The sequence below is a fragment of the Papio anubis genome, chromosome 5 (genome assembly GCF_008728515.1).
Source record: "Papio anubis isolate 15944 chromosome 5, Panubis1.0, whole genome shotgun sequence".
Lineage (NCBI taxonomy): Eukaryota > Metazoa > Chordata > Mammalia > Primates > Cercopithecidae > Papio > Papio anubis.
Genome location: NC_044980.1, coordinates 147,212,435 through 147,230,026, shown reverse-complemented (window position 1 = coordinate 147,230,026; position 17,592 = coordinate 147,212,435).

The following is a 17,592-nucleotide window of genomic DNA, read 5'->3' as shown; positions in this document are numbered from 1 at the left end:
TGTACGCTATGATACAATCAGCAGAATTTAATTTTTTAGTTAACAATTTTTTATTATTTTAAATGATTTCTAATTTTATTACTTCTTGATTGATATTTACATTTTTGTTTTGTTTTGTTTTGAGACAGAGTCTCACTCTGTTGCCCAGGTTGGAGCGCAGTTATAACTTGCTGTAACCTCAAACTCCTGGACTCAAGCGATCCTCCTGCCTCAGCCTCACAAGTGGCTGGGACTATAAGCGTGGCCCACCACGCCAGGTTTTTGTTTTTGTTTATTTTTCTTTTGTAGAGTCAGTTTCGCTATGTCGCCCAGGCTGATATCAAACTCCTGGCCTCAAGTGATCCTCCTGTCTTGGTCTCTCAGATATTTACAATTTTAAAATTAATGCTATTTATGTCGGATGTGGTGGCTCATGCCTGCTATCCCAGCACTTTGGGAAGTTGAGGCAGGAGGACTGTTTGAGCCCAGGAGTTTGCGACCAGCCTGGGAAAAATAGTGAGACCTCATCTCTACAAAAAATTTAAAAAAAAAAAAAAAAAAAAAAAAAAAAGAGATGTGGTGGCATGCACCTGTCACCCCAGCTACTTGGGAGGTTGAGGCAGGAAGACAGGAGTATTGCTAGAGCCTGGCAGGTTGAGGCTGCAGTAAGCTATGATTGAGCCCCTGCACTTCAGCCTGGGCAACAAAGCAAGATCCTGTTTGAAAAAAAAAAGCGATTTATTATTACTGTATCAGAACTATATCTTTTCTACTTTTAAATAGATGATCTATGTATATGTATAAAACCTCAGGAACCCTTCCTTCCCCAAATGGTCAAGCAAGATTTTTAGCCACAACCAGGGAGATAGATTTTGATATATAAGGATTAAGGGAACAGAGCCAGCTAACAAAAAAAGATGTGGTCTCAATGAGTCTGAGCAGAAAGAGCACTGGACTGGGAGTCAAGAGACTTTGCTTCTAGATACAGCTTCATCTGTGTGATCTGGGTTTCTCATAGCTGTCCTATTCCTGTTTCCCCTTATGTAAAATAAACTTATGGGGCTGGATGACTGCTAATGGCTTTTCCTAGTGTGCTATTGTATTTTCCTAAAAACCTACCAAAATAAAGCCATTGGGGGTGGTTTTGCCTAGAGGCAGGGGCTTAACAGAGATGACCTCTGACCCAGCGACTGGATTCTCTGTTCTGAATCTATCAATTCCTTTGGGAAGGATTCCTTTGGAGATGGTCTTCATGCACCAGGCACCTTACCAATCATTTCTGGTTGTGTCACAGGATACAGGGCTCTTTTATCAGAGGAAGGGGGATTTAGGTCTGATGAGGGTAGAGTGTTTCTGGCTGGGGCAGTGGGCCAGAGGACGCCACAGTTGGTCTCTATAATGGGAAGGAGGTGGAAGCCGAGGGAAGCGGAGACTGACCTGTCATCTCTCCTTGGCCTCGAGATGGCTCTATCAGAGTGCTGGGGGGCAGCATAGGAAGGACATGTCATCACTGTGAGGGGCGCAGGGTCCCCACCTTCCAGCTAATCTCCGTCACCAGTACCCAAAGTGAAAACACTGGCCTTTATTTCGTATCACTTCTTACACTTTGATAGGCAAAAGAGAATTTTATTTTTTTAAATTTGCTTCTATTTGATCCTTCTAAGATTTAACTACTTTTTTTTGTTTCACTATTTGTATTTTTACTTCTGTAAATGGATTATTTGTGGCCTTGGCTTTTTTTTTTTTTTCCTAGAGCAGTATTTGTCTTGTTATTTTTGAGTTTTTGAGGTTACATACTTAATATATAATTATGTCTTTTGTTTTGTCAAGCTTTTACCAAAGCATGTAACAAAAGCGAATGTAACAAGAAAATGTTAGACGATAGCCTTCCCGGGGCTGGGCCAGGTGGCTCACGACTGTAATCCCAGCTCTCTGGGAGGCTGAGGCCAGCAGATCACCTGAGGTCAGGAGTTCAAGACCAGCTTGGCCAATGTGGCGAAACGCCATCTGTACTAAAAAATACAAAAATTAGCCGGGCGTGGTGGCAGGCGCCTGTAATCCCAGCTACTCAGGAGGCTGAGGCAGGGAGAATTGCTTGAACCCGGGAGGCAGAGGTTGCAGTGAGCCGAGATTACACCACTGTACTCCAGCCTGGGCGACAGAATGAAACTCTGTCTCAAAAAAAAAAAAAAAAAAGAAAGAAAATAGCCTTCCCTTTCTTCCTCTGCAGTTGGTAACTGCCATCACTTTTTCTGTACTTACACAAACATTCAAATATAAATTATATATATAATTGTATATATGGGGGGGTGTGTGTGTGTGTATACACACACACATATTTTTTCTTTTTTATAAAGGTAGAAACATACCTTATCTTTTAACCTGAATTTTGTTTTGGGTTTGTTTTGAGACAGGGTCTTGCTCTTTTGCCCAGGCTGGAGTGCAGTGGCATGATCATGGCTCACTGCAGCCCTGCCCTTCAGGCTCAAGCTATCCTCCCAGCTTAGTTAGCCTCCAGAGTAGCTGGGACTACAGGCACAGGATACCACGCCTGCCTAATTTTTGTGTGTTTTTTTTTTTGTAGAGACAGGGTTTCACCATATTGCCTAGGCTGGTCTCCAACTGGGCTCGAGCAATCCACCTGCCTTGGCTTCCCAAAGCACTGGGATTACAGGAGTGAGCCACCGTGCCCAGTTGAAATTAGTTTTTTCAAAATTCTACTTTTTGTTTTTTTTTTTTTTGAGACGGAGTCTTGCTCTGTTGCCCAGGCTGGAGGGCAGTGGCATGATCTCGGCTCACTGCAAGCTCTGCCTTCCGGGTTCGCGCCATTCTCCTGCCTCAGTCTCCTGAGTAGCTGGGACTACAGGCGCCCGCCACCTCGCCCGGCTATTTATTTTCTCTCATATTTTTAGTAGAGACGGGGTTTCACCGTGTTAGGCAGGAACTGAACTAGCCGTCTCTTAGATTTTTATCCCTGTTCTCCATTTTACAAACTCTTTCTCGTCGTCCTCACTTCAAGAGTTAGGCAAGATTCATCAGGCCAATTTTACAGGTTAGGGAAATGAAAGCCTAGGGAGGAAAATAAATGCTTTGGCACTAGGATTAAAACCCTGGCCACCTGATGCTGTGGGAGCTTCCTTCTCTATGTGACTGAATGAGACTTCTGCCCCTAAAGTCACCCCTCCTGATGTACATAGGCTGGAGTTTTGGGGTGGAGTGGGGTGGTGGGAGAGAGAAAATGTAAGCACTAAGAGGGTGAATGAAAGAAGAGAAATTCACACTATCCCCAAAGTCCTGTTCATTCAGTCCCTAATGTGCTAGGTGACCTTGGGGCAAGATGTTTGCACCACCTGGGCTCCCTGTGCTCACCTGTGAAATGAAGGCTTTGGCCTAACCAGAGGATTTCAAACAATGCCCTTTGGGGCCCACATGTTATAGCTCCTCAAAAATGAACACAGAGAGGCATATTCAGGGATACCTGTGTTTGTGTTGTTGAAAAGGTATTATTATTTTTTGAGATGGAGTCTTGCTCTGTTGCCCAGGCTGGAGTGCAGTGGCGTGATCTTGGGTCACTGCAAAGCCCCGCTTCCTGGGTTCAAGTGATTCTCCTGTCTCAGCCTCCTGAGTAGCTGGGATTACAGGCATACACCACCATGTCTAGCTTTTATTTTCAGTAGAGATTTTTTAATTTTCAGTAGAGATTGGGTTTCACCATGTTGGCCAGGCTGGTCTCAAATTCCTGAAATCAAGTCATCTGCCCATCTTGGCCTCCCAATGCTGGGATGACAGGCGTGAGCCACCACTCCCGGCCCAAAAATTATTAATAGAAGCAACTGACATATCCACCAGGAGTGGGTGGGTTAAATGCATTGAATCATTCATTTATTCATCTCTTCATTCATTCATTCATTCATTCATTCATTCATTCATTCAGTAGTTATTAACTATTGCCAGGCCCTGTTTTAGACATTGTGAATCAATGATGAACAAAATAGACCAAGTTTCCACTCTCTTTAAGCTTACCTGGAAGGCAGGTCTGCTCTGTCTTGAACTATATTCCAAGTAGGTGAAAGGTGATAGATCCTGGTGTCCCAGCATGGGTGGGTCTCCAGGCCCGGGAGTGAGTGGTGGAAGCAAGGTGCCACACCCAATGTGAGACGACTCCTTTAATAAAATCCCATTTCGTACAGGACAAATCTGTGTGTGTTGGTGTGTGGGTAGACAGGCATATGAAGAGGTGCTGTGGAAGTGTTGGGGATACATCCCCAAATGATGGTGTGACCTTTGGAAAGAGAGGGGAATAGTTTAGGATGAGGCTTGTCTGGAGCATTTTAACTTCATCAGCATTTTTTTTTTTAAAACAAGGAAGACACATTCAAGTATTGTTTGCAGTTAAAACTTTAAAAAAAAAAAAAAATTTAAAATAAACTTAGGTCCAGAGAGCAGGGAAGGACAAAAACAAATTAATAGGTTTCAATTTCTGGAGTCCTTCAAAATCTAACATGGTCAGGTTCTACCCAAAGTTAGGAAGCATCTCAGTTTGGGGTTCAGAGATTTTAAATTAAACAAACCTATGTGTATTATTGCCTGAGTCCAAGAGCAAGCCTGGCCTCCCCATCTAGGCAGCAACCACTACTTTCAGCCACACAGCAGGTTCCCTCCTTAGCCACTTAGAATCCTGCCTCAGCAGAGCTGGAAGGGAACACTTCCCCCAGTGCTTATTTTGCAAACGGGGCAACTGAGGCTCAGATATTGTGACTTTTTAAATTGCCAAGGGCTTAATTAATGATAGGGCCTGAATTACAAACTGGGAAGGAAGCCTGCCCTGCTTCCAGATTCTGGGGGGTAGGAGGAAAGGAGAGGAGGGGAGAGGGGTGCCATCTTCCCCTCTCCCATTGGAAGCTCCAGTGATGGGTCCTGGTGTCCAGCACATGCTGAAAGGAAGCCTTGTCAACATAGAAGGAGATCAAGGCGGCTGGGGGGGTGCTGAAACCTCCTGTCGGGTCCAGCATCTCTGAGGAGATAGGGACGCCTCTGCTGCTGCCTCCACCCCCGCCTTGAGCTCTCTCCACTCGAATTCCGAGGGGCTTTGGAATCACTAGACTGTCTCCCGCTCCCAGGAAACCCCAGGCTTCTGTGGAGCCAGGAGGCTGGCCATCCATCATTCTTATCTCCTGGCTGTGGCGGCCCCAGGTCCCTGGCCTGGATGGGCCCAGGGGGCCAGGAGGGGCTGGGGGAGCATCGATAACAGGAAAAGCAGCTGTCCCTGGGGGAACTTCAAAGTGCCTGGAGCTGAAATTTATGTGCAGAGGAGCTTACATTAGGGGCCAGTAGGCCATTCTTTCCACAAATATTTATTGAGTGCCTACTGTGTGCCAGGCACTGGGTTAGGGGACTCTTATGGAACCAGAGATTTTGTTTGTTAGGCTGTATTTCTACCTCAGTAGGCTAGGTTTGATGCATGGATCAATTCAATGATTCATGAAGTATTATTAAACACCCACTGTATGCTGGCTGTTTCTGGAGACCCAAGACTGCTGGAATGGTTAAATGAATCTGTGGGCGGGGTTTGATATCTGCTAACACAGTGGTTAAGAGCTTTGGAGTCAGGCAGACTGGGTCTCAGCTTTCTCAGCTGTAAAACGGGGATAAGAATAGCACCTACCTGGTAAGGGCTTGGGAGAAGAGGAAATGAAATGAGATATTCTAGGTGAGAAACTTAGCCCACTCCCAGCAGATGTTCCTCTCACAACAATAGCCGAGATTTCTGTGACTGCAGTGGATTGTCATATGTATTTGTTTATTTAATGTTTATTTAGTACCTGCTATGTGCTGTGCCTCTAGGAGAGGCGACCAGGCAGCTTGACTTGGGAGGGTTTGCAAGAGTCTCTTTCTTTTCCCGCAGGTCTCTCCTCAGCTGGGGCTTTGAGGTTGAGACCCTTGGAGTCTCGAGGTGAAAGGGATTTGAGAAGTTGCCAAGTTCAGTGCCTCCCCTGAGCCCTGTGCAAAAGCTCCTCTTTAACTTCTGCTATCTTGTCATCCAGCCTCTGCTTTCATCCTGGAGTGGGCATCTTCCTCCCTCCCCTGGCAGCCCGGGAGGAAGACCTTTCTTTCTTGGAGCTGAGATTTGCCTTCTGCTCTTTTCCTCATTAGCCTGCTAGCTCTGTCCTCTGGGCCTCTCCCCCAAACTCTCTGAGCGTCAGTTTATTCATCTATAAAATGGGAATATTAGTAGTTCCTATCCTGTAAGGTTATTGTGAGGATAAAATGAGATAAAGATTATAAAGCATTTGGCACAATGTCTGTACAGTGTCTTTAATAAGCAGTAGCCAATAACAACAAATAATGATAGCTTTGGGAATCAATAAAACAGGAACAAGGAAGAGAAGAAGGAAGAAAGAAAAAGGAGAATGAAGAGCAGGAGGAGAAGGACATGAAGGAGCAAGAAAGGCTATCAGAGCTGGACCTTCTGACGTGGAAAGCAGTTCTCAGTTTTGGGGGAACCTAAATTTGGCAAGGGAAAGCAAGGGAAATTCCAAGGATGCGTTCCAGCTCTGAAATGTAAAAGGGATGGAAACATGGTGTTATTGCACCTCTTCTCCAGCCAGTGTTGGTGTTGTTACCATGTCCATTTCACAGATGAGCAAGCCAAGGCCCTTGAAAGTGAAATGGTTTGTTCAAGGCTTGGAGCTAGGGAGCGCTGAGCATTGCCAAGGACTGTTGTCTCTCCTCCCCCTCCCCTCCCCAAGGCAGCAGTGGGGAGCTCCCCACGGACAGTGTGATATGTTGAATTGTGTCCCCCCCGACCCCACCAAATTAATATGTTGAAGCCCTGCCTTAGTCTGTTCAAGATGGCATAGACTGGGTGGCTGAAACTACAGACTTTTTTTCTCCAAGTTCTGGAAGCTGAGAGGTCCACCTTAAGGCACGGGCAGATTCAGGGTCTGGTGAGGTCTGCTAATGGTTCATGGATGACCGTCTTCTCGCTGCGTCCTCGCACAGTGGAAGGGCTGGAGGAGCTCCGTGGGGTCACTTATGTGGGGGCACTAACCCCATCCAGGAGGGCTCTGCCCTCTTGACCTAATCGCCCACCAAAGTCCCCATTTTCTCATCCCATTAAAATGGGGGGTAAAGTTCAACATCTGAATTTGAGGGGGGCACACAATTCAGTCCAGGGCCTTGGAATGTGACTTCATTTGGAGCGAGGGTCTTCATAGAGCTAATCAAGTTAAAATGAGGTCGTCAATGTGGGCCTCAATCCAGTACAACTGGAGTCCTTATAAGAAGGGGAAGTTTGGACACAGAGATATGCATAGAGGGAAAATGATGTCCAGACCCAGGAAGATGAGGGAAAATCCGGAAACACAGGGAGAAGCAGCCTATAAGCTGACGAGAGAGGCCTCAACAGATCCTTTCCTCACAGCCCTCAGAAGGAACCAACCTTGCCAACACATTGGCCTCAGATTTTTATCCTCCAGAATGGTGAGAACTGTGGTTTCAGCCTCCCAGTCTGGGGTACTTTGTCACAGCAGTCATAGGAACCAGTACAGACAGTGTGGGACCCCCGGACAGTCTGTGCAGCCAGCACTGAGGGGGTCCCCTGAGGCCTGCCAGCCCTGCCTGCCCCTGAGGGAGAGGCAGGTGTGTGGTGTGAAGATACTTGACTCCTTTTCAGAGCCCGGGATGCTGGGCCGAAGCCAGGAGACAGAAAGGCAAGCCCTCACCCAGATCTTTTGCCTCATGGTGGCTCTCTGAGAAGGGAAGACACATTTTCCTGGTGCCTCCTCAAGGAAGTCCTGCTGGATCAACGTCACCTGCTGCTGGGGAGGCTGCCATCCTTCAGGAAGACCTGCCAGGCTCAACCTCCCTGAGGCTGGGGATTTTTCAGAGATTCTGAAAATTATCAAGCTGGCTATGTCCATTCCGTCCTCTTTCTGTGATCTTTTTCTTCCTCCTCATATTATTTATTTATTTATTTTGAGACAGAGTCTCACTCTGTTGCCCAGGCTGGAGTGCAGTGGTACGATCTCGGCCCACTGCAACCTCTGGCTCCCAGGTTCAAGCGATTCTCCTGCCTCAGCCTCCTGAGTAGCTAGGATTACAGGCACGTGCCACCATACCCGGCTAATTTTTGTATCTTCAGTAGAGATGGGGTTTCACCATGCTGGCCAGGCTGGTCTCAAACTCCTGACCTCAGGTGATCCACCCATCTCGGCCTCCCACAGTGTTGGGATTACAGGTGTGAGCCACCGTGCCCGACCATTTCTTCCTCCTTTTCATTTTTCTTCTTTCCTCCTGGCTGTGCTCTGCAAATCCCCACCCTCCTCCACATCTCACTCCAAGACTGCTTTCTCCCAGCTCCCCCTTCGCCCAGGACACCCTCACCTGGTGGCTCTGCAGCAAAGCCCAAGGCTACCTTGGAGATGGAGGCAGGAGAAGTCTAAGCTCACTACCTTGGAGCTGAGAAGAAATTATCCAGAGCTGGTTTCTCCTCCCACCTCCTAAAGAGCCCTGCTCTTGTCCCTGGCCTGGATACATGATTATATTTTGCTTTAATTGCATTAAAGCAAATGACTATGTCCCCCTGTGGTTTCGATCAGGTCAGGGATTTGATAATCGATCCTGGCACAGTCTAGACAGGAGTCACTTTGAAGCTGTTTTTAGCAGGATGAGAACAAACAATGTTTCTAAAGTGGCCACATTAGGCAAACATGCCGGTGGGACATCTTTTGGGGAGAGAGTGTGCCCTGGCTCCAGGCAGCCTGCTGACTGGACCCCTAGACCCCTGGAAAGGGGTGTGGACTACTCTCCCTGGACAGTAAGAACTTTAAGTAGAGATACTGTATGCTTAGGCCTCCCATGATGTGAAACTTGGTCCAGGTGCCTTTTCCAGAAAGCCAGTCTTGACTGATGCCACCTGACTCAGGGCCTAAAGGTAGCATAGTTCAGTGTGAGATGTTCTGTCCTGGAGATGGAAGAAAGGTCAAATTCATACAGGGCAATGCAAAAGGTAGACTCATATCTTGCAAAATTATTCTCTCTTCAATATTCTTTCAATCCTTTAAATTTCATTAAAAGGAAAGCCTCAGTGTGGTGCTAGTCTGTTTTATGTATTTAAATAAATACATAAATTTAGAGACAGCGTCTGGCTGTGTTGCCCAGGCTGGAGTGCAGTAGCACAATCACAGCTTACTGCAGCCTAGAACTCCTGGGCTCAAGTGATCCTTCTGCCTCAACCTCCTAATTAGCTAGGACCACAGGTGCACACCACCATGCCCAGCTAATTGTTTTATTTTTTTAAGAAATGGGGTCTGGCTATGCTACCCAGGCTGGTCTCAAACTCTTGGCCTCAAGCGATCCTCCTGCCTCAGCCTTCCAAAGTGCTGGGATTATGGTGCCAGGCCTAGTTTGTCTTTAATACCTCTCTAATGTTTGCTAATCTCCCCTTCTAACAAAGAGGGCAGGCCTAGGGATCTGCAGGTTAAGATTGAGCTAGATCTTAATAACACTGTTTTCAATGAATGTATTTTCTACAATGAAAATACATCTTTCAAATGATACTAGTTTTTCCTTTATGGAAAGTGAACCGTTGTTCAAGTACAATTAAGGCAAAAATTCTGAAGGATGGATGTTTAGGAGACGGTGATGTGGGGCTCTTTCACACACAGATCTGATGCTAGCTCTCCACTTGCCCGCTGTGTGGCTTCCGGAAGACTGCTTTGCTCTCTGAGCCTCGGCTTCTCTGTGTAAAATGAAGTCAATGATTCTGCTGTGTAGGGTTATGGTGTGGACTTTCTGAGAGCATGTTGGCGTGCAAGGAATCTGGATAGTGCTTAGCATAGAGTCTGCACTCTGCCTGGTGGCCCTGTCATCCTTATAGGGGCTGCTGCTTTTCTCAGCCATTCACAGAGCCTTTGCTGGTCCCACAGTTGAAACTGACTAAGCTCTGGGCTTCTGTGGAAACAAAAGGAACCTGGAGCCCCCAGCCATGCTCTGGCTCGAGCTCCCTGGCCTGGGGCCTGTCCCTTCCCCTCGTGGGGTTCACTTCCCTCATCTGTCAGCAGCAGCTCTGACCAAATGCTTTCTAAGATCCCTTGCAGCTCTGACTTAAGAGTCTTTTGAGCAATAAGCAGGGAGTGACAATTCCATGAGAGAAGAGTCTCGACTTTACCAAATGTGTTGTGTGCTACTCTCAACTTGCAAGCTGGTGTGTGGACCAGCAGCATCGGTCTTGTGGGAGAGTGTTAGAAATGCATGCTCAGGCCCCACTCAGCCTTCCTGAATCAGAATCTGCATTTTAACAAGATATCCAGTTGGTTTGTATGCAGTTGCACACCCAGTCTGAAATGAGAATTTAAGACACTTTTAGATCTTCACAGATATTGATATACTTTCAAGGCATTTTAAAAAACAGTAAACATGAGCCTGGGCACCATGGTGAGACCTCAACTCTACAAAATTAAAACATTAGCTGGGAGTGGTGGTGTTTGCCTTTGGTCTCAGCTAGTCTGGAGGCTGAGGTGGGAGGATTACTTGAGCCCAGGAAGTTGAGACTGCAGTGAGCTGTGCTCACACCACTGCATTCCAGCCTGGCCGACAAAGTGAGATCCTATCTCAAAAAAACAACAAAAAAAAAACCCACCCCCAAGCAGTGAGTGTGTATGTAATTTCCTCCCCTGCTCCAAAACAATAAAGCTGTGGCAAAACTATTGAACTGAGTTAACGTAGTTAAGAGAGAAAATGATGTATGTAAATCTGATGAATAGCTTTTTTTTTTTTTTTTGAGACGGAGTCTCGCTCTGTCACCCAGGCTGGAGTGCAGTGGCCGGATCTCAGCTCACTGCAAGCTCCGCCTCCCGGGTTCACGCCATTCTCCTGCCTCAGCCTGTGGAGTAGCTGGGACTACAGGCGCCTGCCACCTCGCCCGGCTAAGTTTTTTTGTATTTTTTAGTAGAGACGGGGTTTCACTGTGTTAGCCAGGATAGTCTCGATCTCCTGACCTCGTGATCCGCCCGTCTCGGCCTCCCAAAGTGCTGGGATTACAGGCTTGAGCCACCGCGCCCGGCCGAATAGCTTTTTTTCAGGGAATTTTCTTTCCATGTAAATTAAGCTCCCCCACTTTCCGTGTGGGCCAGGCTGGCCTCTTCCCAGTGAGTGCCTCCCTCACACCTGACTCCTGGAGGGTGAAGCGTGTGTGTGTGTGTGTGTGTGTGTGTGTGTGTGTGTGTGTCTGCATTTTGACTGAGTGTCTGTGTCTTACAGCTGATCCAAAAAGCCGATCCAAAAAGTTTTTCAGCTAAGTCAGCAAAATTTCCTGGAAATAAACTAGATTCCTAAGGGCTTCAGGGTGAGCTCGAGGGGAGCAGGGGGAACCCCAACTCTGATAAACCAAAGCAGCGTGTTCTGTTGTGTGGGCGAGCCAGGCATCCTGGCCTCCCAATCAGGCCCTTCTCCTGGATGGCTTCCTGCTTCTTCCTTCACATTCAGCCTCCAACCGGGCTCTGCTTCTCCTCGTCGCCAAAATGAAAGCCCCAGACAGTGGACCATCCACTTGGAAGAATTTATCCCAAAGAGGTAATCATGATGTCACCAAATATCTTCTTACAAGATTGTTTATCACATGCTGTTGATAAAAGTGAAGATGCCAGAAAAAAAATTCAGTGTCTAAGAATAGGGGCCTGAAGTTGCTTAGAAATGTTATTTTAGTACTACAGACGATGTCTGGTAGCACTTACGCCCAGGAGTCCACAGATCTGGACTCCAGTGATATTTTAAGGCTATTTAATTTCTCTAAGCCTCAGTTTCTCAGATATAAAATGGGGATGATAATGGAACCAAATTCATTTTCTTGTGTTGAGTATCAAACAAGGATGCATGGGAAACATTTAACACTGTGCTCAGTGCATGGTAAGCAGTTGGTAAATGTCAGTTTGCTATGCTGCTGTTCAGACATAAAAATGTTGTAGTCTGGGCGCGGTGGCTCACGCCTGTAATCCCAGCACTTTGGGAGGCTGAAGCGGGTGGATTACCTGAGGTCAGGAGTTTGAAACCAGCCTGGCCAATGTGGTGAAATCCCATCTCTACTAAAAACACAAAAGTTAGCTGGGTGTGGTGGCATGCACCTGTAATCCCAGCTACGTGGGAGGCTGAGGCAGGAGGATCGCTTGAACCTGGGAGATGGAGGTTGCAGTGAGCCGAGATGGCACCACTGCACTCCAGCCTGGGTGACAGAATGAGGCTCTGTCAAAAAAAAAAAAAAAAAGGTTGTAGACAAATATTAATTATATGAAAAGATATTTGTGACACAGCAAAAGTGAAAAAAAATTATAACTCAGCATGATCCATTTTGTAAGCATATGTGTATCTATTTGCCTTTAAAACAGAATGGAACAGTGGATATGAAGTGGAGATGTGGTACTAAAGGAATGGGAAGCTGCTGGCCACTGTATAACCCTTCCTCAGGCTCGCTCCTATCATCTCTGCCGGAGAGTGCCAGGAAAAATCAGACTCAGACCGATCTTTGATAATGACACTAAAATATAAAACAAAAGTGATATCTGTGGAATGCTTACTTAGAGTCAGGCACTTTCCAGGTGTCCTAGCTAGTTTATTCTTCACAGCTACCTATGAGGTGGATACTATTAGTATGCCCATTTTACAGATGCGGCAACTGTGGTAGAGAGGGGGCTGATTAGTAATTTGCCTAAGGTCTCACAGTCAGGTCTCACAGCCAGAAAGAGGTTAGAGAGGGATTCAAACCCAGGTTCTTTTTCTTTTTATTTTTTTGAGACAGGGTCTCGCTCTGTCATCCAGGCTGGGGTGCAGTGCTGCAATCTCAGCTCACTGCTGCCTCCACCTCCTGAGTTCCAGTGATTCTCCTGCCTCAGCCTGCTGAGTCACTGGGATCATGGGCGTGTACCATCACACTGGCTAATTTTTTGTATTTTTAGTGGAGACAGGGTTTCAACATGTTGGCCAGGCTGGTCTTGAACACCTGACATCAAGTGATCCCCCAACCTCAGCCTCCCAAAGCCCTGGGATTACAGGTGTGAGCCACCACACCTGGCCCAAACCCAGGCTTTTAATCACTACGCTATAGTGTCTCTCAGGTGCCTCATTTACAAATGAGGAAACTGAGGCCGAGATGCAGAGTGTGTGGCCCAATGCTACACAGTGAAGCAGTGGCAAAGCAGGCACTAGGACTCAGGCATCCAGATGCCAGGCTTTGAGGCTCCTTAGTGCCCCCATTGGGCAGGCCCTCGGGCTGGGTGGAGGGCACCTGGGCAGCTTGAGTCTCCACTCCTCTGCAGCCTGATGGCAGAGAAGCCAGGAAGGGGAGCAAAGAAGGTAGTTCATGAAATGCCTGCTCCCTCAGCCCCAGGGCACTGCGCCCTGCTCTAAATCCTGTGTAATTTAAGGCAAATGTAATCCATATGGCTCTGATTCATTTACACTTAAATCTTCAAAATATTGTGTTTTAAGAGCTGTGACTTACAAAGCCTTCAGAACCTGTTAAATAAGATTCAGCCCCCCCCTCCCTCCTCCCCTCCCACCCCCAGTCCAGCCTCTCTCCCCTTCCCCCATCTCAACTGAGGCGCACAACAGCATCTGGCAGGCTGTAAAGAAACTCAAAGTTCAGACTTGGAAACTTGCAGTCATCAGGATGTTCAAAGTGGCACTATTTGTAAACCTAAAAAATTGGAAACAATTTAAACGTCCATCAAATTCATACAACGTAATACCACACAGTACTGAAAACAAATAAGACCTTCACATATCAAAATGGGTGGATCTCACAGACATATTGTTGAGGAAAAAACAAGCTGCAGGTTAGTTCGTAATGTGATACCAATTATAGAATATTTTGTTTGTTTTTGTTTGTTTATTTTTTTGAGACGGAGTCTTGCTCTGTTGCCCAGGCTGGAGTGCAGTGGCTCAATCTCGGCTCACTGCAACCTCAGCCTCCTGGGCTCAAGTGATTCTCATGCCTCAGCCTTCTGAGTAGCTGGGATTACAGGTGCCCACCATTACGCCTGGCTAATTTTTTTGTATTTTTAGTAGAGACGGGGTTTCCCAAGTGCTGGGATTATAGGCATGGGCCACTGTGCCTGGCCTATTTTTTTTTCTTTTTTCCCTGTGACCTAGGCTGGAGTGCAGTGGTGCAACGATAGCTCACTGCAGCCTCTAACTCCTGGGCTCAAGGGATCCTCCTGCCTTTCAGCCTCCTGAGTAGCTGCAGCTACAGGACCACCTGCACTGGCTTTTTTCATTCTCTCTCTATCTCTGTCTTTAATATATATTTAGAGATACATGTAGATAATGTGAGTACATGGGTGTTTATTATGTTATTTGTCCTTTTTATAATTTTGAAAAAATACATAATCAAAATTTCAAAAGATCCTAGACTTAGTTCACCAAAATAAGTTACCTTTTGTATTAACGAGTTCAATTTCCTCATTTCACAGATGGGAAATTTAATATTTATTAACTACGTAACACTTAATATGAATACTTACTAGCCAGGCACACCCTTATTTCATTAAGCTACATGCCAGCTAATGTAGCATGTGCCAAACAATGTTGACATGGTTTGGATGTTTGTCCTGTCCAAATCTCATGTTGAAATGTGACCTCCAGTGTTGGAGGTGGGGCCTAGTGGGAGGTGATTGGATCATGGAGGCGGGTCCCTTATGAATGGTTTAGTGTCATCCCGTGGGTGATGGGTGAATTTTTGCTCAGTTAGTTCACACGAGATCTGGAACCCTACCCTTGCCCCTGTTCTCTCTTCGCCTTCTGCCAAGATTGGAAGCTTCCTGAGGTTCTCAACAGAAACAGATGCTGAAGCCATGCTTATTCAGCCTGCAGAACCGTGAGCCAATTAAACCTCCTTTCTTTATAAATTACCCAGTCTCAGGTACTTCTTTATAGCAATACAAAAGCATATAATAAAAATATACTGTTGTTTTCATTTTACAGATGAGGAAACAGGCCCAGAAGCATCTTCAAGGTCATGTAACTTGTAAACCAAGTTGATTTGTAAGAATACAAATTGCGACATTCTCTTTCCCAGCCTTACACACGGGATCGCATTCTGTTGATCTGGGTGTTGTTATTTGTTCTTTCCCTACAGTTCTTTGAATTAGGTTTCATTTTTACCAATTTTACTGATGAAGAAAGAGGCTCAGAGCAGTCAAGTGGCCTGCTAAGGGTTATTCTGGAGTTAATCCGTTGTTCAGGGAGCCTCCTGACTCCTTGCACAGTGCTTTTTCCTTATCAGGCTTTGTCTGGAACAAGATGGCCATATTTACCATTACATTTTACTCTTTTGAAGTTCTTTGCAATTTGGTTACTTCCAATGGGAATAAAGCCCCACAAGTTGCTTTGGCCGGGTCTGGGGCACAGAGCTGTATGGGAGGAGAGAACCTGATAAACCTTAGGTCTTGTGGTCAAGGGAGCCATCCTCAACTCCACTTTCATTCACGCCCCATACCCACTCTCTCTCAGTCACAGTCCCTGTGGGAAAAAGGTGGCACACTCAAACGGGAGTTTAATAATTGACTATACACAAATTTATGAACAGAGTTGAGGAAAAGCAACAGGTTATACTGCAGTCCTCTGGGACTGGCACGAGCTGGGAGCTGTTAGCACCTAGGTCTGGGTGGCCAAGGGTGGAGGCCATTATCCAACCCACAGGAGCAGCTTTTCTGGAGTGGGCTGCCTGATTTGAGGCGCTCAGCCAAACCAGCAAGGAGGGAGTCAGGGAAATATACCCCCACCTCACACTCCTCCTGCCTTCGGATCCTTTGCCAATACTCCTTTTGGCCAAACCAAGTGGGAAACAGAGGGCAGAAGAGATTATTGATGCAGTTCACACAAGTCACCTCCCAGGGCACAGAGCCGGGTGGGAGGAGCTGGACAGTGAGTCCAGAGGGACAATCAGAGACGTCCACACATCCCGCAGTGGGTCTGGCTTTCCTTCAAACCCCTGTAGACTCTGACCATTTCTTACCACCTCCACAGCTGGTTCCTGGTCTGAGCCACAATCCTCTTCATTGGATCACTGCAATAGGCTCCCAGCAGGTCTCTCAGCTTCTCCAATCTGTTCTTAACTTAGCAGTCAGAGTCATTCTTGTAAACTCTAAAATCAGGCCATGTCACTTCTGTGCTCAATGCCCTCAAAGTAGAGAAAAAATCAAAGTCCTTACAATATTCCACAAGGCCCTGCACAATCTGTCATTTCCCCATCACCTCTTGACCTCATGTCCCCACTTTTTTCCACATTCTTCACTCCCATGCAGCCATACTCTCCCTCTCTGAGCCAGATGTGCCCGCTTCTCCACCCAGGCTGGAGTGTGCAGTGGTAGATCCTCAGCTTGTCTGGAAGAAGCCCTCCTGGGTTAAAGTGATTCTCCTGGCTCAGCCTCCTGAGTAGCTGGGACTACAGGCATGTGCCACCATGCTAGGATAATTGTTTTTGAGACGGAGTCTTGTTTCATTTGCTGGAGTGCAGTGGCCGGATCTCGGCTCATTGCAAGCTCTGCCTCCTGGGTTTATGCCATTCTCCTGGCTCAGCCTCCCGAGTAGCTGGGACTACAGGCGCCCGCCACCTCGCCCGGCTAGTTTTTTTTTGTATTTTTCAGTAGAGACGGGGTTTCACCGTGTTAGCCAGGATGGTCTCAATCTCCTGACCTCGTGATCCGTCTGTCTCGGCCTCCCAAAGTGCTGGGATTACAGGCTTGAGCCACTGCGCCTGGCCTTTTTTTTTTGTATTTTTAGTGGAGATGGGGTTTTGCCATGTTGGCCAGGCTGGTCTTGAACACCTGACCTCAGGTCATCCACCCGCCTCGGCCTCCCACAGTGCGGGGATTATAGATGTGAGCCACCGCTCCCGGCCTCCTTTGCTCTTCTTTGAATACACCAAGAAAGTTCATGCTTTAGGGCTTTGCTGATCCCTCTGCCTGGAATGTTCTCCCTTCCTCCTCCATCAAGCCTTTACTCAAGTGTCTCCTGCCGAATGAGACCTACTCTGACACCCCTTTGTAACATTGCAAACTGGCTCTACCTCCACATTCCTGATCCCAATAACCCTGCTCTAATTTTCTTTTCCTCATATCGCTTGTCATCTTTTAACATGCCAAACAATTTACTTACTTGTTACTTTTTTTTTTGAGATTGAGTCTCTTGACCTCATGTCCCCATTTTTTGCCATTCCTCACTCTGTTGCAGTCATACTATCATCTTTTTTTTGAGACAAAGTCATCTCCCTCTGTCACCCAGGCTGGAGTGCAGTGGTGTGATCTCGGCTCACTGCAACCTCTGTCTCCCGAGTTCAAGTGATTCTCCTGCCTCAGACTCCGGAGTAGCTGGGATTACAGGCACTTGCCACCACACCCAGCTAACTTTTGTATTTTTTTTTTTAGTAGAGGTGGGGTTTTACCATGTTGGTCAGGATAGTCTCGATCTCCTGACCTTGTGATTTGACCGCCTTGGCCTCCCAGAATGCTGGGATTACAGGCGTGAGCCACTGTACCCAGCCTATTTGTTACATTAATTGTTGTTTCTCCCCACTAGAAAGCAAGCCTTAAGAGTCTAGAGCTCTGTTTTGTTCATCAG